General features: G+C 37.5%; 1 protein-coding gene across 2 annotated transcripts in view; it reads left to right on the top strand.

Moving 5' to 3' along the window:
- The first annotated feature begins 12,768 nt into the window (after positions 1–12,768).
- LOC105266732 (leucine-rich repeat-containing protein 24) overlaps positions 12,769–26,266 on the top strand; it is a 30,850-nt gene continuing 17,352 nt past the window's right edge. The window contains exon 1 of one of the 2 annotated variants that reach the window (XM_011305119.1): positions 12,769–13,026. The gene's annotated coding sequence lies outside the window, so the exon portion shown is untranslated. The remainder of the gene's footprint in view (positions 13,027–26,266) is intronic. The other variant, XM_011305129.1, reaches the window with a different exon arrangement.

The raw sequence follows: 26,266 nt of genomic DNA, 5'->3' as shown, positions 1-26,266 counted from the left end.
TGTTGGCATTTATCTTGATAATTGAGTCCATCAGGTTTTAAAATACGTTTTTTCATCCATGATCGATCTTTCAACAATCAATTGTTTTAAACTCGTTACTCGTTTTTAAAATAAATTTTCACGGTTCGATCAATCAACAGGATTGATATTTCATCAATCGATATTTTCTGTTATCCTATTTTTTATTTAATTGGTTAATTTTAATTTTAATTTTAATTTTCATTTTTTAATTTTCATTTTAATCGTGATTTTTCATTTTTTTATTTTTGATTTTTTTAGTTGTTGATACAAATTTTTATTCTTATTTATCAGGACCAGAGGAGGGCCCGTCATTTCTGGACATTATTTCAAATTGATAAATCAATTAACTAAAAATTTAACAATTAATTAAAAAATTAATTGTGTCGCTCATAGAAATTTGTTTAAATTATAATATTGAATTTTTAATAGATTCATGTGAAGTTATGAATATCGAAAAGCCAAAGTTGAAAGGTGACTGGAGTTACTAAATTAGTTAATTATTCTTTCCATTCTAATGCAGCTATCAAAGCTGCAAAGGTATTAACAATTAATTTGTTTTCCTGTAATCAATTAATTTTTTTAAAGCAACTTTCAATCTAGATTGCGAAAGAGTGAGAAGAAGAGTCGATCTGATGCAGTTCGACCCTGAATGGTCCATCCGATTCGATTCCAATCGATCATTTTTTACCGATTGAAAAATCGTATCTTAAACTAATGGAACGGCGTTTTTTTTTGTCATAAAAAAAAAATTGACAAATTCCACTTGACTGGGATTTATAAAGCTCAGAGGAATGTTATTAATGCCTGACATGATCGATTGTTTTCTGTTGTTGGTCCCGATTGAACCCAGTCAACTAGAATTCTACATTTGTCACATTAAACAATTCCATGAATCGTTAAATTCAAAAACACACAATGCGGAGAGAAAAAAATATTTTTCACGCTGTCACTATTTTTGCTGATGTGATAAATACATTCAATCGCCACTGAGTGATTAACGTCCTCTCAAACAAATATCAAAATGCAACCGCTACAATTGAAAAAAAAAAAATACCAGTAGACAGTTCGCCCAATGTGTTACACTCCATTCTGCAAACAGTATTTTTTCAAATCCACAATCTTTCAACTCGGTACTATTCTTTTATTGCCCCCCTCCCACACATCCACTTGTGTTTCTACTTTTCTCTCTCACCCCGTTTTTTTTTTTTAGTTTTCTCCGATAGTCGATTGCCAGTAATCTTTTTAACATTGGCGATATCGAAAAGCCGTTCGTTCGTTTCATTCGTAAATTATGGCTTCGATATTTTTTATTCCCATTCCACCCGATGCAAAATCGTTGATGATTTGTGCTCTATCCGATAAAGTTGTATCCATCGGCAACAGACACATTAATCTATTTGTTTTTGTTTTATTATCGCGTCTGAATCCTGAGGACTCCATGTAAATTCATGAGAGCTGAAAAAAAAATTGTTTTGGGATAATTTGAGAATTTTCCAAGAAAGTTAGATTGGATTGAAAAAAAGAAATGAATTTGAATTCCGAGAATTCAAAGTTTGACTGAAAATTTTATGTTCCCCATGATACCAAACGGATGCGGATCTGATTGACGCAAGATTTTCCGTAATACTTGAAATTAATAAATTAAAAAATTGATCCCAAATTTTAATGTATTTTAAATTAAAAAAATTAAATTTAAACAAAAGTCGTTCGATAGATGTCCACCCGGGCCGTAAAGTATACTTTGTCTTCGATTCCACTATATTCCATGGTCGATGTGGAAATTCACCATTTTCTTCTGTCAAAAGACAATTTATTGATATCGCATTAAAAAATATATTGGAATATACTAAATTCAAGTACGAAATGTACCTGACCTCAATATATCAAGCTTGATTAACTATATTACTATATATAAATATATTTATTTCAAGTACATGATTATACTTGAATGAATAATTTTTTTCCAGTCTGAATTTTCAAAGATAAAATTGCCCGAAGAGCGGATTAAATTGTAACAACAAAATATTTTTAATAAAATCCAACTGGATTCTCCAGAGAAAGGGCTCTCGATCACCCCCTGGGGATTAGTATTGTTTCCCCGGAATCCTCTCCAATAAATAAATGCCAGGACCACCGAACGGTCCCTTCTCCTTGACACGTGACACCTCCAGATGTATCCGACGCGATATAAATCACAACACGTATAAATTCTCGATTTTTCCTTACATCCCCTCTTGAATGCGATTCCACCAGGCTCTCACCACCATTTTTCATCGTTCCCCGATAACCGGTCACGATGAACGTCAAAATGTAGCGGTCAATCGTGTGACATACGCCATTTTCCTAAAAATTATATCCCTATAACCTCTCCAAAAAATAACTCGTGGAAATTTATTGGGCAATTAGCGGAGAACTCTGGGTCGTTTACCCGGTGAATTTATCGGTGAGCCTTGCCGAGGGGTTGAGGGATGAAGGGGAACAAAGTCTAGAAAAGTAAATAAAGTAAATAAAAAATAGGATATTACACGGGCGATGGAATAACAAAGTTTATCGAGTGAAAACAATTATATTTCGTCGGGGGTAATAAACAAAAATTTGAGAGGCTGGGGGGGAGGGGAGGGGGGAAATCGATTGGGGGGTGCAATGAATTGTTGAGGGAATATTGGATCTCGGGCTCTTCAGGGTTGGAGCAGATGGTGTAGGGCAACTTGAGGAAGTGCCTAACCCTCGTGATTTCTTAATTCTATCGTAGAAACCCCCGTCGGGAAGTCTCGAGTCACTCGGTAAATTATGTGGCTTCGGGGGTAGATACAACCCTTAGATCACCCTACTTTACCACCTTCTGGGGGCACGTTCTATTGTCCCAACGTCCAACATCTTGGATTATTAATGCTGAGGTAGACTCCTGGGTGCTGGAGGAGGGACCATCAGGATTTGATGAGTCTGCTGATTTTTTTTTTACTCATGTTTTGATGGAATACACCCCAAGACGGGTAAATGAGGGGAATATACTCTATGGGGATGTTTGGCTCTTACAGGGGGTTGTGTCGTGATCGGTAAATTATTCAATACATTTTTATATGCGACGGTTTTTTCCTGTCATTTTTTCTCATCTTTCCAATACAAATGAACTTCAATTTCAGTGAGTCGATTTGGAATTCAGGGGATGAACTCTATTTTTGGGGGAGGAAATAATACAATTCACGAGATTAACGGGATTTTCGATCGTGGGGAGTGTTATATTAGAAAATTGATTGATTCATTTTCGGAGTAACGAATTTTCGCTCGACAAAATAATGATTGGATGGAAAGAAATATATATTTGGATCAAGTATACTTTGTACTTGATCCTAGTGTATTCTATTTCCAACATCACATGATCTCCATGACAACTGCGGAATTTGTTTATCCTCCAAATTATTACAAAACTCATCCCCATTTTCTTCGTCTGAAAACGAATTTTCATTAATCATCCAATATATTAAAATCAACCACAAAAAATACCCGAAGTACATCAATCTCGATATATTATATCATATATTAATGAGCTCGATTCAAGTATTAATTATTTCGGTGCAGAAATTTGTAAAATCCCAATAAAAAAATATAAATTCAAATTTTTTCGATTCCAGAATTTCATCGATATTTCAATGGACGTCAAGAGAAGTAGTGGGAATGTACCGAGAGAATCAATTGAGCAAGTGATCAGTGTATGACCCATGTGCAATAAACAACGACGCACTACCCATGAAAGATTGACAGATAAACACGGTGGGGCCCTGGGGCACGTGATTTTGGAGAGTATATATTTGGAAGATATCCTTGGCGTGAATCACCCCGGGGAACCGTAGAATTCGTTATTGGTCTCAGTCGCTCATGCGATTTTATCTACAATTGCTAGGGTGTATTTGGTAGCTCTCGTGGAATCGAGTGCCCCCCGTAGCTTTGAGATGGATACAAGTGTTGTTTACCCTCGCTATTCATATCCGAATTAAAATCGATGAACCTAGACTAGACCCCGTATCTCACGTTGGAAGCGAGATATACGAAAAGCTCGATCGATCCCTGACGCCTCCGAGTTTACCACCCACCACCCATCACCCACCACCCACCAACCACTGGGCGTCTGTTGCCCTCAACTGTCTCTTTTTCGTATATCCATCCTCCACCGACTGGTAATCGATCTGCGAATATTTCATGACACTTGGCGTGAGTAAACCCACCAGATACTCTCTAATTTACGGGGCTGTATCTCGCCTGGTTATTGCTTTTTCCTACTTTTAACAATTCATGTATTTAGCTATTTTCCCGTTCCTCCGAGACATCTTCCTTTCTCAATCCAGGAAAATTGGTTATTTCAATCGAATGAATATGTTGGCTCTTCAATTTTTTATTCGCATCGTTTGTTAAATCAATGTTTTTTATTTCTGGATTATTCATCGAAGACTGTAGTATTGCAATTTTTTACGTGTTTTTGTTTTGTTGGGATTGAATAAATATTTAAATGGCTGAGTAAATATCAAATAAAAATGGGTGGTCTGATAACTGCGATTATCGGAGGGAGTGACTGCCTGAACACAGAGGGATGAAGTATATACTTTAATTAAGCATGTTTTATATTTGATTATGTATATACGTTACATGTAGAATTGAATGATTAAAGTTGGTGATGCTTTAGCCGAGTGGTTAGCGTGCTGAATGAGAATTCTGAAAGACACGGGTTCGAAACTCGGAGGGGACTGCATTTTTTTCTTCGGTTTGAACCCTTGTTCGGCCTGGAATCATCGGTTCATCGGTTCCATCATCGGTTCATCGGTTCCATCATCGGTTCAGGGATTTATAAGTTCAAACGGAACAATTGGGTTCATTGCGGGGGTGATTCCAATGGAACAATTCAGGGTTCCATGAGAACAATTGCGTGCGTTCGGTATTCAGAGAACATGAATAAAATAGTCAGTGGAGCTTATCCAGGGATATATTCCACATAATCATTCTATACCCACAGACCAATAGGATGATTATCATCCGAACCTCATTAGGATCGCCTACAAATTTCCCAATGAGTGGAATGAATAAAGGCTTGAATAAATACATGCTTCTCTCAAATAGATGCATTCTTCAAACATAATTTTATTCTCGATGTGTCTTCAACCACTTATTTATTTTTTTGCAGCTCAATTTTATGAGTCGAAAAAAAAAACAATCTTCATGATTTCCAAACTCGTTATGAGAAACGCAAGTTCACTCGAAGCTTTACGGGAGCTACATGCTCTTGACCTGTACCTTTTCCCTGATAATAAGACCAAAATTTGCCGACGTAGATTACGACGGGGATAAAATTTTCATCCAGCTCGACATGATTTTTCCAACTCTAATTGGTGGCCCTCAAGCCTTCCCCACATTTCCTCCAAGACATTTACAGTGGAAGTAAAATTTATTAAAATCCATTTTCCCGTAATTCCGCGTGCATCATGTAATGAAAATTCATCCATTTGGAGAACATGAGATGAAATTCTTAATTGCAACTCGGTTGAGTATCTTGTAAACCACTTGACTCGGATTTTTCTCCATTTGCAATCCACTCATTCATTACTTTGACAGAAATAGTTTCGAAGCAATTACGCCGCGAACATAAATTCATCATATTTCATGTGCATTAACTTCTCGCCTAAACATTAAACTCCAATTAGTGGATAATTTAACGATGATATTGCACGGTTAAGGGAAAAAAAAATCTATTCGCGGTGAATTTTACAACGATCCGCTGGTTATTCACTAGTTGTTGGATGTGTGCAGACGATCCCTTTAATTTCAACTGGAATTCCACTATGTTCGCGGTTTATTTATGCGTCTCTATGTCAAATGCCGGAGGTAGCATTGATGTTTGTTTGAATATCCGGGGTGTTTGATATTTCACAAGGTGCGTTGACTATTGTTTGACTGTTGTCGTAGCTGTCTGGATTTACCAAAGCGTTGATCAATAATCCCTCCTGGCTACCATTATTTTTTCTTAATTCCCACCTGCAGCCACTCCAACAGCAAAATAATTAAAATCCAAATATGATTCCCCGCAGACTATTCCGCGCTCGACGTTGATGGCCAAAAAAAAATTGAAACAAAATTCATTCACTCGACGCTCAATTCCTAAAAAATATGATATCCGGGGGATCCAATCTGCTCAGTCGGGCGGGTGGAAGATTGATTGGAACATGGAAAATTCCGGAATTGGATTTTTGTATCAGTGGAATAATGAATCTCCGGTTCGCTCTAAAGTTTTAACTGCTGAAAAATAGAAACATTTCTTGAATGAACAAAATGGGGATTCCTTATGCAATAAATCAATTATTAAATATTATTCAAAGTAAACATTGTTGTAGTAGTGTTGTAGTTTTCGAAATATCGGCGATAGTGTCTGAAAAATTTTTGCAAATAGTTGAAAAACTACTCAACCGATTTAATTTCTTTTCTTTTGAAATTATCGTCTCAACGTGTTCTATATAATATACCTCAGAATATATAGATGTGCTCCCCCAAAATTTTCGAGTTATTCAAATTTTGATGTTTTTCAACAGAATTCGTTGTCCGCGCTCTCTGATTTAGCAAAACCTATCCACAGGTTTCACGCGCTAAATTATGAGCAGTAAAAAAAATCCATAAAATTGGATTGAAAAAAAAAAATTATGAAATAGGTAAAATATTTGGATTAAAGCTCTGGCCTAATTTCATATATTTTAAATGGCCTAGTGACGCCTGATTCTAATTACTCAGCACAAAACACTGGGTAATAGCTCTCGACAATAGCTTCACCCCCAAAAACAGATGAAAGTGCAATTTACGTTCGATAGAATTGAGTTTCAAGTGAGATAGAATATAGTGCGAGGATGCGTTAACACTCTGAATGGTGGATATGGTGGAGGCGGACGGAGTTAGTGCATCGAATCATTGGCATTCAAATCCGTTCGATAGTACAATCGTACGTACTAGAGATCGGGTAGGAAAGAGAAACTTCATCGACCTCAATCCCACTTCATCCTTTCTATCGGAGTCTACCACCGTGGATTATTCTCTTTGCACGATTTTGGGTCTCTCGGCACGATTTTCCGGTTTATTTGACTATTGAAAGCTGAAATTGAATATCAATGTCCAGGGTATGTTCTTTCCGTGTTCCCCAGAGATTTTTGTACTGGCGAGTCCATTTCTGGTCAACTTTATTCCTGAGAACAAATGGGAATCAACGAATGCAGCTTTTCACCATGAAAAATATATTTTTCCATGAAATATTTCATATTTACGATTTTCTCAATTCGCAAAAAAATTGGTTACTCTCTTACATCCGATTTTAACTCAGGAACAATCGATTTTAGGATGAAATATCATGAAACCTTTTTTCATGACAATTTAATGATCTAGAAAAAAGTCCTTTGACGTTTTCGTCTCAAATCGATAGTTTTTACATAAATTAGTTTTTTATGGATAAAACCGGTTGCGTGCAGTAATGATATTTTAGCGAATCGAATCGGCTCTGGTCCACTGCCTCCGTTATTTATTTACCCCTTTTTGTCCATTAAAAATCGCTACCCGAAATTCGCATTACACTAGATATTAGCGTCGGTTTTCCTGGTACCGATAACTTACAGATGGAAAATGCGATAGTGCGCATCCGGTTGATCGTAGCGAAATCGCAGCCCTATTGGATTCAGAAAAGAATATTCTGGAAGTTTCATAATTTTCTCGGCATATTGGCGAATCGGTTTCAATATAGAATCGGCATGACTTCCAATATCGGAGCAGATCGGTGCAAAATCGGTGCAATACGAAGAGGAAATTGCGCTAGGAGTTCAGTTATTTTCCCAGAGGTTCACCCTATCCGCCTGATCCTCATAATCAGTATTGATTATTGATAAACATAAACATATAAACAAAATCGATCGAAAATTATTCAAATTTTTTCTTCATTCCTGCAATACGTGCTTGAATCAAGTACATTTTGTACTTGATTCACGATCCATTCGTTTATCCTCCAAATTCTTAAAAAGATCGTCACTATTTTCTTCATAAAAAAATCAATTCTCCATTAATATGGCAATACAAATAGATACTTGAATCAAGTACAAAATATACTTGAAGTAAGTACATTAATATACTGCCTACACGTATAATATATATACTTGAATCAAGTATAAAGTATATATCAATATTATAATACTTATTTCAAATTTACCGTGTGTACTTGAATAAAGTATACTTTGGGCTTGATATTACAATTTTCCATGTGTTCAAATGGTTCTGTTTGTTGTTTGAGACCTCGTGTAATTATCATCTGTTTGCGAATAGGCCATGAATATCATCCGGCGGAAGTGGCGATCGATCTGTCGGTCACTGCGTATGTTCCACGTTCAACTTCCGGTGCGCGTGACGCATGCACCGGTGTTAATTCAGGTGTTTTAGTTTATAAAAAAATGAACAGGTTGAATTATCGGGACTAGCCAGGTGGTGCAGGGCTTTTGTTTTGGTAGGGACAATGGGATACTTTCGCTTCTGCTTTTGGTTTGCTCGAAGGGGACGGAGTTTTCATTCAGAATTATTTATTCTGGAATCGCATGGGTGGCGTTCAATGGTTTTTGTTGGCGAGTTTATTTAATTCTGATGGATACTCGTTGTTGTTGTCGTTGCGAGGGTGGAGCTCAGGATTCTGTGGTGTCGGGCTATTAACCTGTTAAATAGCACCACTTCAGGCATCCTGACTGCACAAGTAACAGCTAGGGCACAGGAAGTGCTCGTATTCAACCATTATGTTCGATAAATCATCCATTGGGTTTGGATTGCGAGAGGGTCAAGCTGGTCCCAGATTAATCCAATCGAACATAACATTTGAACTACACGGGGAGAGATATTCAATAAAAATTATGTATCTTGTTGGAAAATACTGGAAAACATTTTATGGAAGGATTTCGGAATTTTCTCAGAACGTTCGGTCATTTTTGGATGAATTTTCTATTGAATTTTTTTTATTGAATATTTCTCTCCGTGCACATGTTCAACCTTTTCTTTGAATACTCAAGCTAGAGATAGCCAAAATGAAAAATCGAAATTGAAATTATAGGATTTTAAAATTCAGAGTTTTAGAATTTTTAGTTTCAGTCAACTTCATATTTTTATTTTTATTTTTATTTTTATTTTAATAGCCCTTCCGTATTTTTTCATTGTGAAAAATGTAGTAATTCAAACAAAAAACAAAATAATCGTCAATATAATTAACTACACCACAAAAATCCATATATCCGTAGAAAACCCCGCCAAAATCCCAGAGTCAATGACCCCCCCGACATTTCTATTTCTTGTACCGCTCAATTTTGACATGAATACATCAATCTCAAAACTGAGCGGTACAAGAAAAAAAAAAAATTTCACCAGCAATTAAAATATAAGTAATCGATTAAAAAAAAAATAAAAATAAAAACAAAAAGATTGGGCAATGAAACAATTGAGGGGATGCATTGAACGATTGATTTTTCAATCACCGATCATTCACTGGGATCTCGAAAATAGAGTGCGCATCCTATTGAATAAAAATTTCTGATACCCATCCACCGAAGTATGACTCACTGGATATCACTTGAACCAATAGTCGCGGAAGTTCTATCACCGCATCGACTGGAGGTATCGGCCAGGATCGGATCTGGTGTGTCGAGAGAAATCATCCATGGAATTGACACCCCCCTCCTCCTCCTCCCCCTAACCCCACCAACCACCCACCCACCCCAGCAACATCTAGATTCACGGATATATTGGCAATATACAATACCGTCTCCTGTCTCCAAACTTCATCATCCCACGTATCCGTTTGAGGCATCACAAACATATCTGTTCATCTTCAATTCCCAATATACCCGCAATGCATACGCCCATGTCTGATCGCAATCTGATTTAATATAAACTTGATATTCGTGGAGCATGGGAAGTGATGACAGCTGGGATTATTCCTTTAATCAAACATATGTCTCACTCGAAATAGTCACTGACCCAAAAATCAAAATTACACTAGACCGAATTATCTCGGTATTTTAAACAGACATTTCTTCCTCGTGCCATTTTCAATAAACTAAAACTAACGTATTTAATTCACTGTCTTTAAATTATTTATCTGTTCTCCATATTCCATTAATTATTACAGAAAAATGTTCTTTAGTCAAGAATATTTACTAACCACGCGAAAATATATTTGGAATTAGTAAGTCTTATGGGAGTATTTATACAGTGATCGCCAGATTTACTTGTGGGAAGAAAATATTCTTTCAAAAATAATTAAAATAATAGCAACAATAATTTTTAAAATCATAGCAATAATAATTTTTTAAATAATAGCAAAAATAATTTTTTTTCTCAGTGTATATCTCATAAAAAATTATTAAAAATTATTATCATTGTTATCATTATTCTATAAAAGTGGAAATTTCTTTGAAATTCTGGATTTCACAGTGCATTAAATATATATAATGCGAGCCAATTTGATGTATGTACTATATTCCTATGTATCCATAATGCCGATGATATGTATCTCTCGACGAGGCAAAACGGGTGAATCTCGTCTTCATGTGAATCCAATTAAGTGTAGGATCGGAGGACTGGAGTTACCTCACGTTGAATCCATCGATGTTGAAAAGGGAAGCCAGAAAATAGCGGGATACATCGAGAGTTGGTGGAGGGTTGGCGGGGGGGTCGGCGGGGGGATTCCGCGGGGGGTGCGCAGGGGGGCTTGGCGAATGAATACCCAGTGATATCGGTTGCTATGCCACCGGCACACATCCAAATGGCCTGGGACAACCCTCTTCTTACACGATAAATGGCCATGAGCGCAAACCTTTCCGCGTAATGGATGAGTCGTAGTTTCATCTCTCCCTGACCTCATTATTGTCCGGATGATTTTCTACCCACCGACCTGATTCCTCTACGCAGCCGTCGACCTGTCTTGAGTATCAACTGTCATCACTCTTATCATTCAAATTGAAAAAATAAATTCACCTTTAAATCCGAATCACCCTAAATTCACCCCTAGCCTATACCTTCGTTTCTATTTTTTGACTGGAACATCAGATTCAATTCTTTGGAGTGGAAATTAAAAATTAATTCATTGGCAGTGAAAAATAATAGAAAATTGATTTTTTATTATCAGGAGATTTGTTTGTGGAAAATAAAAATGAACGCTGGGAATGAAAATTTAATTAGTGATGGAAATAGTGGACAGCAGAATTAATGGGAATGAGTTCATTTTTTCATTGAAATTAAAATGAAAAAAAAATATCAATTGGTTATAGAAAATAGTGAAGAGTAAAAACAAAAAATAAATTTATTGGCTATGAAAATAAATAAAAGAAAATTAATGAATCGTAATTGTCATCTTTCTAATAAAAAATTCCGGTCATCCTCCAATTTTCGAATTTAATGCACACTTTCATGACCGATTTGCTTTTAAATTGAATAAAAATTCCCACCGCACGGTGAATTGAGTCGCTGATATCTGAAAATTCAAAATTTTTAAACCGTGTAATTACCCACGTCCATGCAAACTTGATTGCATTTGCTTCATCGGGATGGAATTCACAATCAATATAATCAACTCTGGGCTTTAATGACTCGAGATAAATCCGTCATCAAGGCAGTGGGGGGAGCACAAATGATTACGCAATGAAAAAATATCTAAAAAATGCGCAAACCGACGGATAATGCAAGAATTACTTGACGGAATTGAATGATTTCGGTGTGAATTTGATTATAATTTACTGTCACAATCAGCGGATTTCTCGGATTATACTTTTCAGAAGGGGAAACTAGAAATTTCGCTGGATGTCCGGACGATAAAATGGATTTTACATTTTACCCCAATCTAGTCGCACTACGTTGGTCATATTACGTGACTATTGGATCAATGTGTTATCTCCTGCCGAGGGGATGATTATCCAATTACAGTTGCATCATTCGGGTTTTAAATGTAGGGCACAAAAATTCGAGTACTTTTCATTAAACAAACAAATTGTTTGGCAATGAATTTTTACCTACAAAAAATATTTCAATTCTTATTTACAATTTTAATCAATTAATTAATTAATTCATTAATCAATTGATCATTAATTTAAAAAATACGACGGAATTGATTTCCATTTTTCCGCCATTCACTGAAAAAAAAATATTTATTCATCTTTTAAATAATTTGTATTAGTTTTATATATTTAAATCTCCGCGAAAAATATATTTCATCGAGAATATTTAATTAGCGCATCCAATCAATTATTTAATGAATTCTTTAATTCACCGATGATAAAAATTGAATTGAAGAAGAATTTACTGTGATTATAGTTTCAGTTTTGTGTGTTGAATTTCCCGCGTAAAATATATGTAATCCATAACTGCAGGTCAATGATAAAAGGGCGCAAGTACCGATGAGTAATAATTGACGTGAAACTGAAATTTCTCTGTTTCCGGCGGAATGGATTATGGGAAAATAATCAACAGACATAATTTTTATTTCGCAAAATTTAATTCCGGATTCTCTTGGAATAATGGAAGTTGTAATTTCTAATGAGAGGCGCTCATTACGCTGAAGCCTCGAGCTCGCAACTTGAAACCGGAGAACTCAAAATCTGACTCGCCATAATACGTTATCACAATAGCCTTCATAATTCAAAAGCCCCCAAAGTTTATTCAAGGATAACAGAGAATTTATTTTTTATTTTTTTCAGATACCCGAGAATACCGCGGGGACATGTTGCAGATGTTTCTTCCAGCCCTCCCCACATCCCTTGTATCACCTTTGTCCGGAGGCTATACACAATTCGCGTGGAGGTCTCCTCGGGGGAGTAATCGGGCTGTGCTCAGGGTAGAGGGAAAAAAGAAGCACTTTTGAAACTTAACTGCCAGTGGGAGGGCAACCTTGGAATATAAGCGCCAAGACAAGAGCAGAAGAAAAGTTCCACCGAGGAGAAGCGAAATGAGAAGTACGGAGTAAATGTGAGTTTCTATTTTTTCCCGAAGCCTCATGTTCACTCGAAAATATTCTTCCCCTTTTTTTTTCTTCTCTTTCATTTTTAATCATCATCTCGAATTAGAACGCGAATGCAGACGGTCCACTCGAAGATTTTTCGCGAATTCGTTTTAATTAAGAAAAGCAATTGCTCTTTAAAAAATTACTCTCCCGGGGACGGGTGGAGTATGAAACGAGTGGAGAAAAGAATACTCGAGGAGATTGTCTATTCAATTTTCTTGAGAGATTAAAAGGAGGGGTTTTTCTCGAGTTGATATTTCTCCATTTCGCGAAAAACCTCATTCTCCATTTGGTGATACATTTATCTGGAGTGAATCCGGGGACACTTTCGGGCAAAATATTTCCGATAATTTTGTTCTCGACGGATGATGTTCGAGTCATGTGTATTAAATCCGAGGGATCATGCATGGGTGGTACTAAATCTGCCAGTATGGGTAGTAAACCTGTCATTTACGGTGGGGATTTGGATTTTAGTGAATATGCACGGGGGATATTTAATCTTCTAACATTATCGCGTAAAAGATGGAAAAGAATCGGAGATTATGATGGCACTGAAGCGATAATCCGCACTCATAAGAATTCGTTTGATACTAACATCATTCGTGGTTATAGTTATCGAACGATTCATTTGAGCGTTGGCATGTGCAGTCAATTGACCCACGGTAATAGTTACTGAATTATTAACCCTTAACCTGACGAACAGATTATTCGATGATGATTCATCATGATTTGAGGAATGATTTGAAATGATTTTCAAAGGCATTTCATTCTGATAAAAATTATAATCTAATTAAATGTAAGCGGATGTGGTCGATGATTTGGAATGGAAAATATGAACATGATGGCGTGGTCCGGCAGTCTAGATTCGGTAATTATTGCCGAATACTCCCTTGCGTCAACATAATTGTTGGGTTTCTACAACTACCCATCAGGGAATTCCACTTTATTGAACGAACAATATTTACAGTCAACTTCAACGAATTTAATAGAAGCAGATAGAAAAATAAGTGCCAATACAATTCTACCAGTTCATACACCGAGAAGAAAAATACTCTTTAGCAAAGAATATTTTTTTTCTGGTTAATAATTATTGGGTAAAGAAATATTCCAGCCTCTGCTGATTCTTCATTACGCAATCAACTGGTGAATTAGATAAATCAATTCTACGGGGTGTAATGATTAAAATCCGAAGGCTCGCCCGCAGTTCTAACGTTCATTTAATTTATCTCAAGGATGAACAAATCCAGACGACAAATAGTCTCCGTTAATGGAAGACCGGAGTCCGATATATCTGTATACCTAGAAAAGATATAAAGAGAGTCGTTGAAAAGTTGAGAGTAAAAACTGCAGATGCAAAGTTTTTCATGGGAGTTTTTTCCCCCAGGAAGTACAAACTTGGCTCGCGATAGCTGTATTTTTCCTGCGCCTGCTAAAATCAGACGCCCACCTACATTCCCTCTGCTCCATTCCTTTTCACTGTTACATACAAGCGCCGAAGTATATTATGTATTACACCGATGGGGGTGAGATCGTATGGCTTCAATGGAACTCTTGTTTTTCATCCCCTCCGAAGGTCTTCTCACAGCTGTACAAGTTGAATTCCTCATTCGAGCCTGAATAATTCCACGGGTGGTGAAATTTCATGATCCAACTTTACCACGAATTGGTAAATATTGATGGTGTAAATAGAAATGGAATTGCGTGGTTAATTCAGGGGTGGCTTTGGGATTTTTTCTTTTCAGACAACCCAGTGACAAGTCGATATCGTTTGGACTTGGTCGGTAGCTATTTGAACTAGTTCCACCCTCGAACGTTTTTCGTGTTTTGCCACACATCAATTCGGTTAACTCTCATTTGTTGTTCTTCTTGAGAATAAGGAAAGTCTTTTCCTCGATAAGACTTGCCCCATTGAATTACAAACTTCTACCACCCCGAACTAGATCGAATTTCTCGCACTATTGTTTCCCCATCGAACTACCTCAAACGTGTTGTTGAAAGCCTTCGAATGCTATTCCGTGTATGCGCATTTAAAGTTTCAACGGGTGAATGGTAGTTAGCTGAATGCGGTGAGATTGCCTGATCGATCCACAACCTCACGACATCTGAACAATTCTGGACGTTCGAGGGTCCATTTTGTCGGTGAGAACTCGAGCGCGGAAAACCCTCACGACTCCTTCGGCCCGTAAACCTCCGGCTTCTCACTGGCTCAAATCCTCAACGGTTGCACGACAAACAAGGATTTTCTGGTGTTTGTCTCGTCCCCAAGACCCGATCATTTTTCTCTTTTTCTTTTCTCGGACTCCTCCGGAGTCTGATGAATTTTCGGCTGAATCCTGAGCTTCATGAGAAAAGTAATCTCCGTGAATGTGGGGTAGCAAAGTTCACGGAGATATTCTTATTTTCGTCGTATGATATATTTCGCGGGAGGAAAGGGGGATGAAAGTGTCCGTGGCACAAGGAGACAGATGGCCGGAGATATTTCAAGGCGGAGTTAAAACGAGAAAAGTTCAGGTTAAAGATAGAGGGGTATATTCTGAATAATTATGATAAAACATGCCTGCTGATTCCAACTATTCGCCCATCACGGTTATACAATCATCGTAGACACCCGTGCAATCATCAATTTGAATTTCCCGCCGTGCGAGTCACTTCCGTTTCACCTTGTCGTCCCGCTGGGAGACGCCTTTCACGGCTCTCGCGGGCGCGATGAAGGGGTTACACAGGGAATCGTAAAACTTCTCTATTCAATTGATCAAAAAATTCATCCATCCATCCTCTCCCTCCCTCCCACAATCAATTCCCGCCCCTCCGCGGGATTATCAGCTGCAATAAAATGGAACTGCGCGACAGTCAATCGAACGGACTAATCCCTGGATTTATATCATTATTATGAATTATTAAAGGGAAAATTTATTACCACCTATATTGTGTACTCTCCCCCCCCCTTATTTTTTGTTATATACACGGAGGGCATTTAATACATGAGGGAAAACGGAGAAGTGGTGGGAGAAATTGGGTTACCGAGGGAGTTGCTGAGGGGGCAGTTGACAGTCGCCTCGCAAATTAGAATTGGTAAGGGGTGGACGGGGGTGGAAGAGCGTGGAAGGGGGTGATAGTTGGAGTGGGAGGGGCAGGGAGTTAAAGGGAGGGGAAAGCGCGCACACGAAGTGGTATATAATGTCATTTGGGTTGTATCGAATTGTCTAGCCGTATGGCTACAGGCCATCGACCTGCCACGGACGATAGCTAATAATAGACACCTAGAGGTATAATTTCTTTATCTTCATGAGGTTTATGCAATACTCTGGGTCACATACCCACACCGATAAATATCCACGCGCAAAAATAAACACGATGCTCTTACTCCATCGCACATCAAATTATCAACGAGCAATCAGATAATTCGACGATTGATAAACTCACTTTATTAATTATATTAGTTAAATTGGAATAATTAAAAGGTTGGGGAGGGGAGAGTGGAGCTTTTATTTCGGATCGGATTTATATCGATGATAGGCATTGTTTTCGTATTTTAGCATCATACTGTGGTGATCACTTTTAAAAGTAGAATTTTATGTGGAGTTTACTGTGCGGTTCGTAGAATTCAATAATTAAATTATCGATATTTGTTGTTGTTTCCATTTCATGCGCAAGTGTTGTTTCAACGCAGCTTTTGAAACAGTCGGTGAAACTAGTGCAATCACTGGAAAATATTGTTTAAGCGTTGCTCAACGTATTTATGAAACAGTTATTCCACGTCATTTCTACGGTAAATTCGAAAATAGCAGATGGATGAGGGAATTTGTAAGAGTAATTTCCGGTGGTAGTTTAAATAGGTCAGAGTAGCATCTGTTCGGTCGGTGTAACGAAATAAATTCCTTTGTCAACAATTTGCACGTTGTCACCTTCAAATGAGAGTGTAATGTTTTTTCTTCGTGTTCAACAATGTATGAATTCCTTCAGGGACAAGGGGCCTTTGTTATTCGCTATGCCGAGCATTCCTTCTATGACAGTAATGGGGGTAATGAGTTTTCCCGGCAGTCAGTGCAGAATTTTCCACCCCCTACCTCTTGCCAGTGATTAATACTCAAGATGCAATTAATTAACATTTGCCTCGGGTAACGGCGATCGAAGTTATCAGATGTTGTAGCTTTTGGGAGTCGGGGTGGATCATCCTCCAGAAATTTAAAAGACTCGTGATGTGAATCGGGGAATGAGAGCGTTGTGATAAGTCGAGTACACTTGCTCGAGGGGAACTCAGTCGAGTGGAGGGAATCGGTGAACAGGTGTTACAGATTGGATTTCCGTCGAGCGATAATGGCGATCATGATGATGAAATATCACCGTGAAGACCTACCACCAGTTTTATTGACAATCCGTTTTGTCGTCCTCAGTTACTGAGAATTCTCAGGGCACTGGGAGAAAAATTCGCTTTACCGACTGTTTCGTCTTACGGGTCTTGCCCTTTAAATTTATTGCCGCTTGAAATTTCTCGAATTTTCAGAATTTTTACGCTCCCCCTGTTCCTAGGTTAAATTCCTTCAATAATTTACAGCCTTCATCAGTTTTCGCGATTCTCTCTAACTTTCACGATTTTATGATTTTTTGACATTTTTTTAATTTCAAAAATTTTGCCGCTCCCGCTTTTCTCATCTCTCCATTTGATTTGAAGACGAATTTAATTAAAAAAATTATAACGTCACGCATTCAATTTTGTTTAATAATTAAAAAAATTTTTTTTTACCAATTTATTTTTATTTAATGTTTTTTGTAATGATTAATGAAAATAATAAGGATTGGCGTTTTACAGTCACACGAGATATTTCGAGAATTCCAAGGATTTCGAGATATCGCGAGATATTTCGGGATCGATTTCCTTTCTCCTTTCAGTATTAGATAGAATCGAGAATGTAAAAATTTTTAATTATTTTTAAATTAGAAATATTGAATGCACATATAAAAAGTAAACGTTTAAATATTATTTATTAATTTATACAGTAGATGATAGAATCCTGAAAAAATCAATTCTTCATGAATATCATTGAGACTGGAATTCTCGAGAATCGACTCCAAAGTCGAATTATAATTTTTTTCATCGCATATTAAAAAATATCATTGCCTGAGAATGAAATATTTTTTTTCTCCGCGAGCTTCCATCATTCTTGCGAAGGCGCAGCTGCGGCAATAAAGAAGTCACTCGAAATGACATCATTAGAAACACCCCCGAAGATATACACATTGAAGTATCCCAGGAAAACCTTCACATGCAGGAATATATAAAAATGTAGATAGCAGGGTGCACTCGGTACACGAGTTGTGCATACAACTCTATAGAAAATGAAACATGAGGCGTTGAAATGTACGATATTAAAAAGCAACTGTCGGTGGAAAAACCCGAGGATAATTTTTCCCCGGAAATTTCATTGCTCCCTTTAATTCCAAATCACTCTCGCCCCAGAGGTCATTTTACCAGTGAATTTTAACCGTTCAGTTGTGCTCCAGTGAAGTGCCTCAGCTATTGTACGCCATATTCTTTCTGATTATTGGAAATGGGATAGTTAAATTAATTAAACCACAGTTAAAAATCGTAATCACTATTTTATTATTAAAATCGTAAGAGGAAGAATACCGTCTGAACTATATCAATATATCAATATCTCCAAGAGACTGAAGACAGCCACAAAAACTCATTCTTATAATCATTATAAATCAGTTCAATATATTTCTATGAATTTTAATTTAATATTCTAAGACTTATCTTGTTGAGTATATTCGATGGTCCCGATTTTCCTCATCAATTTTCCAATGGAGCTTTGTCGGCGTCCTGTGGCTCATATACAATTATCCATTCAACTACTCCTTGAATGGGTAGAGTGCCATGTGCACGTCAATTATCATTCGAGTAATCTCCATGACAATGGCGACATGACATTGTCCACTGCAGCTATCTTCATGGACATGAGGCCGTTATCTGGATGGAGTACTCCTTGTATTGAGATAGTCTCCAGGGGGCATCTTCTGAATGTCTCGATTTCCAATGTCTCCCCAAAATTTTTCCCATTTTTCAGCTCAGCCCCACAACTCAACCCTAAAAAAAATATAATTTCCCAAATATATTGACTGTCCATCACTAAATCTGGGTTATTAAAAATTGAATAGCTTAATTAATTAAAGCACAGTTATTTAAAATAATTGTAATTAGAAAAATTTGAAAATTTTGGTATTGAAGGAATTTTTAATTCAAATTAACCGCCTTGGACGGCTGAACCAATGAGGAATAAGTGTAATAGACTTTCGAGATATCGATAGTCTCGATGTTTATCCTTTTTATAAAAGGAATAAAATATAATAGGAAGATTTCTTGTTCATTTGATTCATTTCTGTGAACATCATAAATATATCTTCAATATATTTTTTCGAATGTAACTTGATATTCTAATATATATAAATATTTCCATAACATATGGTAATGCCAAATACATTTTCTTGTAAGAACTAAAATATAAAATATACCACAATCGATTTTTTTACTGTCCAAAAGAAAAATTACTATATTCAAATTTTCCTCTAATAATCAATTAATAACTCTTCATTTCTGTTTTTTCCGCAATTTTCTCTCTTTGTCCAGCGAATATGGATTACCTCGTTGGTAATTAATAATATTTAATTTATATTTTTAAATAAACTCCTGCGGTTTGAAACCCCAATTAAACGAATTTTAACCGAATTAAATATTCATCACGAAGAGTCGGTTAACTCGTGATGACGTTCGCTGATTTTTCGGATGAGAAATAAATGTCACTAAATTTTCCGTTGCTGTAAAAATCTCTTTGAAATTCATGAAAACCCATCATTGCATGCTGCCTCATCAGATACCAGGGATATTACATGGTATATACTCAAAATAAATGGCATGTGTACATGCCATAATAAATGGCATTGATATCCATGTTAAAAATATACAGTATGTCGTGTGCAATCGTGATAACAAGCCGGAGTACACAGTGCAAGTCTTTGTGTGATTACTCCAATCAAGACGGCTCTCCAGTCGTAAATGAAAATGAACCGCATCCACTCGATACGACATCAAGCAAATTCCCATGAATAGTTGAAACCTTTGAAATTCAGTTACGGAATGTACCACAGATTCCCAGATGTAGCCGTATTTAGCCTCCACTCTGCATTTCACCGCACATCCCCCGTAAATTTCGCCCTTCATTACGGTCATTAATTATGGAATTCGCGATACGAGATACCTCTATGGAATGAACCGGGACTTTGAAATCGGTGGGTTTCATCAAGTATCAAGTATTATTCGGATATAAAAAAATATATTCAAGAAAAAAAATAATTCTCCTGCAAAACCTTCGGTTTTTCCTTTCTTCCTTTCTCTCTATTCGTTCTACTAATTTCTCCTCCAGTTCATTTATGGAATTATTTTATAATTTGGATTATGGAATATTCGATTTTTAATGCGATATCAATAAAAAATTGATTTTTGTCATTTATAAGGAATTGGATATATCTTTGAATAAATAATTTTCCCCATGGGTATCCGTCACTGCTGAAATCACTTTCAAATTCTTTTCAATATCTAAATTCCGGAGAATGATTGTTCCTCTTCTCCATCCCCTAGAGTCTAGGGCCTAGACAACACTTTGTACATTTTGTTTAATATCTCATAAATAAATACACTAATTAATGTCGCCAACAACTGAATTAACATTCCTGTCGACAAATGTTGTAAAATGACATGCTGTTGAAAAATGTCCAGCTGCTACCAAGGCTGTTGTAAAAATGATGAAAACCATCCATCACATAAAAACAAGAATGTACCACAATCAAGTATAAAACCCTCTCCCTCCTCATCAATTTTCCTCCCCAGATGTGATAAAAAAATAAAACCACAAAAACAGAGACGGCAACTTTTCCGCGGATTCCAACCTTCTGGTAAATTTCCACGAAAACCTATCATTTTTTTTCCCAAATCCGAAACTCCTCCATGATCCCCTGCCCCCACCCTCTGATCACGTGTACCAGCAAAATGGAACGGTTCCACACCGCCATGACTAGGCCGTTATCGTCATCGGGGAGCGATGAAGCTCGGGGTAAAAGGGATCAGTGTGCGGGACGAACCAAATTCAGATCCCCTGGGTGAACGAGGCAGTGGAGAACGAAAAAAGCATCACCGACAGCGAGTGATCGATGGCTGCTGCGGTAAAGTTGGCAAAAAAAAAAAACAAAATGGGGGGAGCCCGCGAGAGGGGGGGGGGGGATAAAAAAAAGTAAAACCGAGAGAGAGAATAAATGCCCAGGGTATGTGAAGGACACTTGGTAGCATTACAGCTCCCATCGTGCTCATCCCTCCCCACGTGCTCCAGGCAGGCGTTCGAAATGCTGTTTTGCCAACATTTTTTTGCTCCTCTCCAGTGCTCCACATTCTAGGTAAAAAATAAATGTTGCATTTCAACGTATACTTTTTATTTCACGTTTCATTTTTTCCCCTGACGACGGGCGAAGGATTTTTTTTTTTTGGCGTTTTTGTTTTTAAATCCACATATTGGTCTCGTAAATATCGGCAGGGACCAGGCGTTGGATTGATAAGCCCACAGGCACACCGGATATTGTTTTACTCCATCCACATCTACCCCCCTTACCCCCACAACCCCTTGTGATAACCTATTTATTCCGTACTTTTTTTTTTCCCTCTATTGTCATTAGCCAAATATTTTTCATCACTGGGAGCTATTTCGGGATCGCTCAGAATTTAATTTATGGGGGAACACAAGCCACAGCGTTGATACTCACGATGAAAATTAAATTCTAGCCGGGAGCTGTTTCAATATCTAGATGAAATGAACGAGGTTTTACGAGAGTTACTGTACTTGGCTTCTGATAGCTCGTGAATTCTCAGTGCACTACTCAAAGAGGCTGCCTCATGAGTCTGTTTGGTCTCTATTCTCTGTGGCTGGTGGATGAGGTCAAGATAAATGATGGAGAAGCCACAGAGAATAATTAACTATTCTCTGGTGACAGACAATTTTTTTAACGACTTTTTCCATATTCTGTGGATTTTGTTGGGGGAATCTTAAAATAAATTTTTATATTAGAATAAATTTTAATATTCCGATTTTGGGAATGATGGTGTTGAATTGATTTTAATTTGTACTCTGGAAATTTATCCTATAGAAATTATAAAGGAGTGACGTTTTTCGGTACTGATCTATTTTGTCTAGTGAAGACTTGTAAAATGTTTTTGCATTTTTTAAATTTATTTAAAAATGATTATTTTCAATTTTTAAATGACATTTTTACGTCGCACTTCGTGCAATACCGTCAGCCCCCGGAAGTTTTCGTTGGGCCCATTGTATGCCCAAAAAAAGGGAGGCGAGAGCTAAGAAATATCACGGGACTGAACACCAATATTTGGGATGAGATCAAGTTGCTGACCAATCCGGTAATTTTACCGGCAATCGTCGTACGAGATTTTAATGGAAATTTTTCACGGTGTGTTGTTGAAACATAGAAACACTAGTCACGACGTACATTACCAGAATACCAGTTGTTAAAACATACACGTTTTCGTGATAAAAGAAAAAAAAAAATGTATCCACGGGGGAGGAGAAAGGAGGAAAAAGAGGTTCTCACTTATCTACTCTAGCCCAGTGGTGTATCTTCCGCCTACTTTCTCAACTCCATTAGTTGACGGTACCACGGGTGTGAGCGAACGGTCCACGACAGACGTGGAGTTTTTGAGACCAAGGTAAAGCTTGAAATATAGCAACATACTTTTCACCGTCAGATGTCTTGGTGTGAAAAGTACCCGGTGGTTGGACAAAGGTAGTTGGATACCAAGTTTTTGGATGAAATAGAACTGAATTTAACCGACACTCATTGGCCGGACTACCAAAACTTTCTCTATTAATAATTCGTCAGAGCTCCGGTGTGATATAAAAAATTCAGATACCATCGTGATAGCTGAGCGGGAAATTTTTACCAACAGTTTATACATTGGTTTTTCCATATATCCCCAACAACTCTGCGATAACTCTATTTTTTGGTATATTCTGTAAATAGAGAAAGAATGGGATTAAAAATTTGGGGATAAAATGGATTTAGTTGTTCATTCGCTGCAAGAAGTTCTCGTTGAATCAAAGATGAACGGAGGAATAAGAAAATAATAGGGTAAAAGAATCTTTGATCACTAACTCCCCACATTGAGAATACCCCTTTCTCGTATCCTGACACAGCACTACATTAACCGCTGAAACTCCATGTACCATCTACCCCCGGCAGCACCATAACTTGGCTATATTGATACGATAGCAGAATGCTCCCTGCTTTGTGCCTTATCTTCTCATATAGACGACATTAATGATAACAAAAGCATGTTCGTGCTCCATCGAGCACCCACAAGAAGAGAAAGCGTCTAAAAGCTCCAATAGTTAGCGGAAATTTCTCATTATCCTCAATACTGGCTGCGGTTCCTTCTCCTCTGGGGCGAGAGAAATTATTGAACCCAGCTCCTACCTCATCTCCAATCCTCGACATTCGCAAACCTGAAAGAAAAATTCACCGAGTTATCCCCTTCCATCCATTAAGATCCATTTCCAAATGTGTTTATGGAATGTTACCACGCTTGACCCCTTCTCCAAGTTATCCACTTGGACGAAACTCCGGTGCCTCGTAAACTGCCGCATAACGGCAGAAATTACTACGACTCAAGCGACACTGTTGTCCTCTTTCCACCTCCAACACAGTCCACCAGCAACTTAATAAGCTGATAGGATAGTTTTGGTTTTGGGGGGCTGGGTCTACAGCCAAGTTGTTTAGCTGAAAGTGGTGAGACATCTGCGGGACTAAGTTTCCTTCCTACTCCCAAACTTTCCATGACTTTTGTTTGTGTTTAAGTTGGCTTTAGACATTCTATCGAAATAGATTCTCATTGAAATTTTCGGTATAGCTTGGAAAGCACTCGATTCGCCCGAGGGGAATCAGTTTCAAATCCTTCTGACGAATTCATCTTTCGGTTGCGATAAGACTGTTGTTTCGCGGTCTTCTCTCTAGTTTTTGGCAGCCATTATCTCGAGTAATAATGGTGATTTATTAATGAAAATGGTGTCATTTTGAAGGGCTTCACTTGGATTTTGAAACTCTCCTTGGATTTTTTATTGTAGTCAATAGTTTTCGAGATCTTGAGCGATGAAGATGACTTCTTAGTTTGGAATCGCTGTGCAGCAGGAATCACGATGGGAGTTTATTCTCTTTTCGTTGGCGTTCCACTTCCGATCGATATTCAGGGGATACTGAAAATGTTATAATTCACCGTTCGAGGATTTCACATGATGAAATTTCCCCACGTGGAGCATCCCCTGACCCAGAATGACAGTCGTTAAAAAATTGATGTCCTTGTACGACTGGCACGTTTTGTCGTGATTTCTCTTCCCCCGGCGTTCTATTTTTTTTTTCATCAGTTGAATCCAGTGTTTACGGTGGAATCTACAGTGGAACAAGAATTGGGGTGGACACAGTATAAAAATATCGTAAAATTCAACTCGGATCTGTTTTCCCGCAGATCTCTCTTGACTTTCAAACACGAACATCTGGCCGTTATCTCCCTTGATCTTGTAGATTTACGTATAGATGAGAACTCAGTATCATAATGGAAATAAATTCATGAATTTTGACATTGTTTTCTCTATTTGCTTTCTAACCTGTTCAACATTAAATATACGTTTCGTGCAAGTTTTTCATCCACTGAAGAACCTGAAAATTTATGCATACACCTAATATCCGTCGCATTAAGTGCTCTTTCGCGTAATTTATTGGAGCAATAAGTAATTAGGCACACGTACAGCGTGATAAAGTGACTCAATATTGTGGTGAGGGTGTCTCGCTGGGCCAATAAATTCTCTCAACGCTGTCTAAAATATCGAACACCCAAGAATTTATTGTGACAAAGTGCAATTCAATTACTCATTCTCAACTTTGCGCCTTCAATTAAGGCTGGGCTTTTTCGATCAGCGGTGAATGATTGATTGTTCGAATCCGATCGGTGCGACCCATTCAGCATCGATCTGCATCAGATCGAGCCCTTCTGTATCGATACAAAGTTACTTTCCAACAATTAATAAATTAAATAAAGACAAAACCAGTAATGAAGGCTGGATAGAGGTATTTTATGAGGAGAAATTAATTAGAAAATTAATTGTCAATTGAATAGAAAGGCTAAGTAATTCCGTTACCTCTCAACTTTGGTTTTTTAATATTCAGAACTCCATGGAAACCTATGAAATATTTAATATTATAATTTTACCAAATTTTCCACATATTGAAATATTCTCCATAAATAACGTAGCCTCGTCATTTGCGCCCGACAAATTGGAGTGAAGATTTCCAACAATAGAAATAAAAAATGTACAACCAAAAAAAGCGATCTGTGAAAATTTATTTAAATATATTAAAAAAATTACGTATCATGTCTAAAACACTCGATCGTCAAAATAACGGGAAATGAATGAATGGAAAACCTTAATTAGGGCTTGCTGTATGAGAAGTGGATGAACGATAGGGGATTCCCCCTAGTCCAGTCATCACCATGAAGGCATATTCCCTTTGAATGTAACTGACACATCTGATGAGTGCAAACACAAATGTTATTCCGCTTGAGTAATCACAGCGATGAAAGCTGTCGCCAAAGTTGTCGCCTGAGGGCGAATGACTAGCGGACATTCCCTTTAAAATCATCAACCCCGTGTGTTCTCCCTTTATACGGCTGCTCAGCAGGTCAATAAACCCAAATGTCCCGAATATTCGAGGTTGCGAGGCAAGTGGAACGGAATAAAACGATCTCCAATTTTCCATCGGAATTTCTTCTTCATCCATAATGCATTCCTCATCCAAAATCCCTGTCAAATATATACAGTAATCAACCATCTGACGTTGAATAGCGATTTTTTTTTTCTATCCCCCTTGCCCTTTGATGATTCAGGAGTGAGGGCGTACGTTTGAGAAATTTTTGAAAGTAAAATATTATAAAAATATCCGAGTTTGAGGCCGTTGACAAAGGTATGAATAATGTATTCGTGCATGTTGTGTAGAGAATGCGTCGAGTACTGAGCCTTTCCCCTTCGCCTCTCTTTTTGAGGTTCGAACTAGTAAAAAATCCCAGACTGGAAGACCTTTTGCATTCACTAGTTCTCTCGG

This window comes from Fopius arisanus, unplaced genomic scaffold (assembly GCF_000806365.1).
Source record: "Fopius arisanus strain USDA-PBARC FA_bdor unplaced genomic scaffold, ASM80636v1 scaffold00002, whole genome shotgun sequence".
Lineage (NCBI taxonomy): Eukaryota > Metazoa > Arthropoda > Insecta > Hymenoptera > Braconidae > Fopius > Fopius arisanus.
Note: the sequence above shows the minus strand (reverse complement) of the source record. Positions and strands in the feature narration are given on the sequence as shown.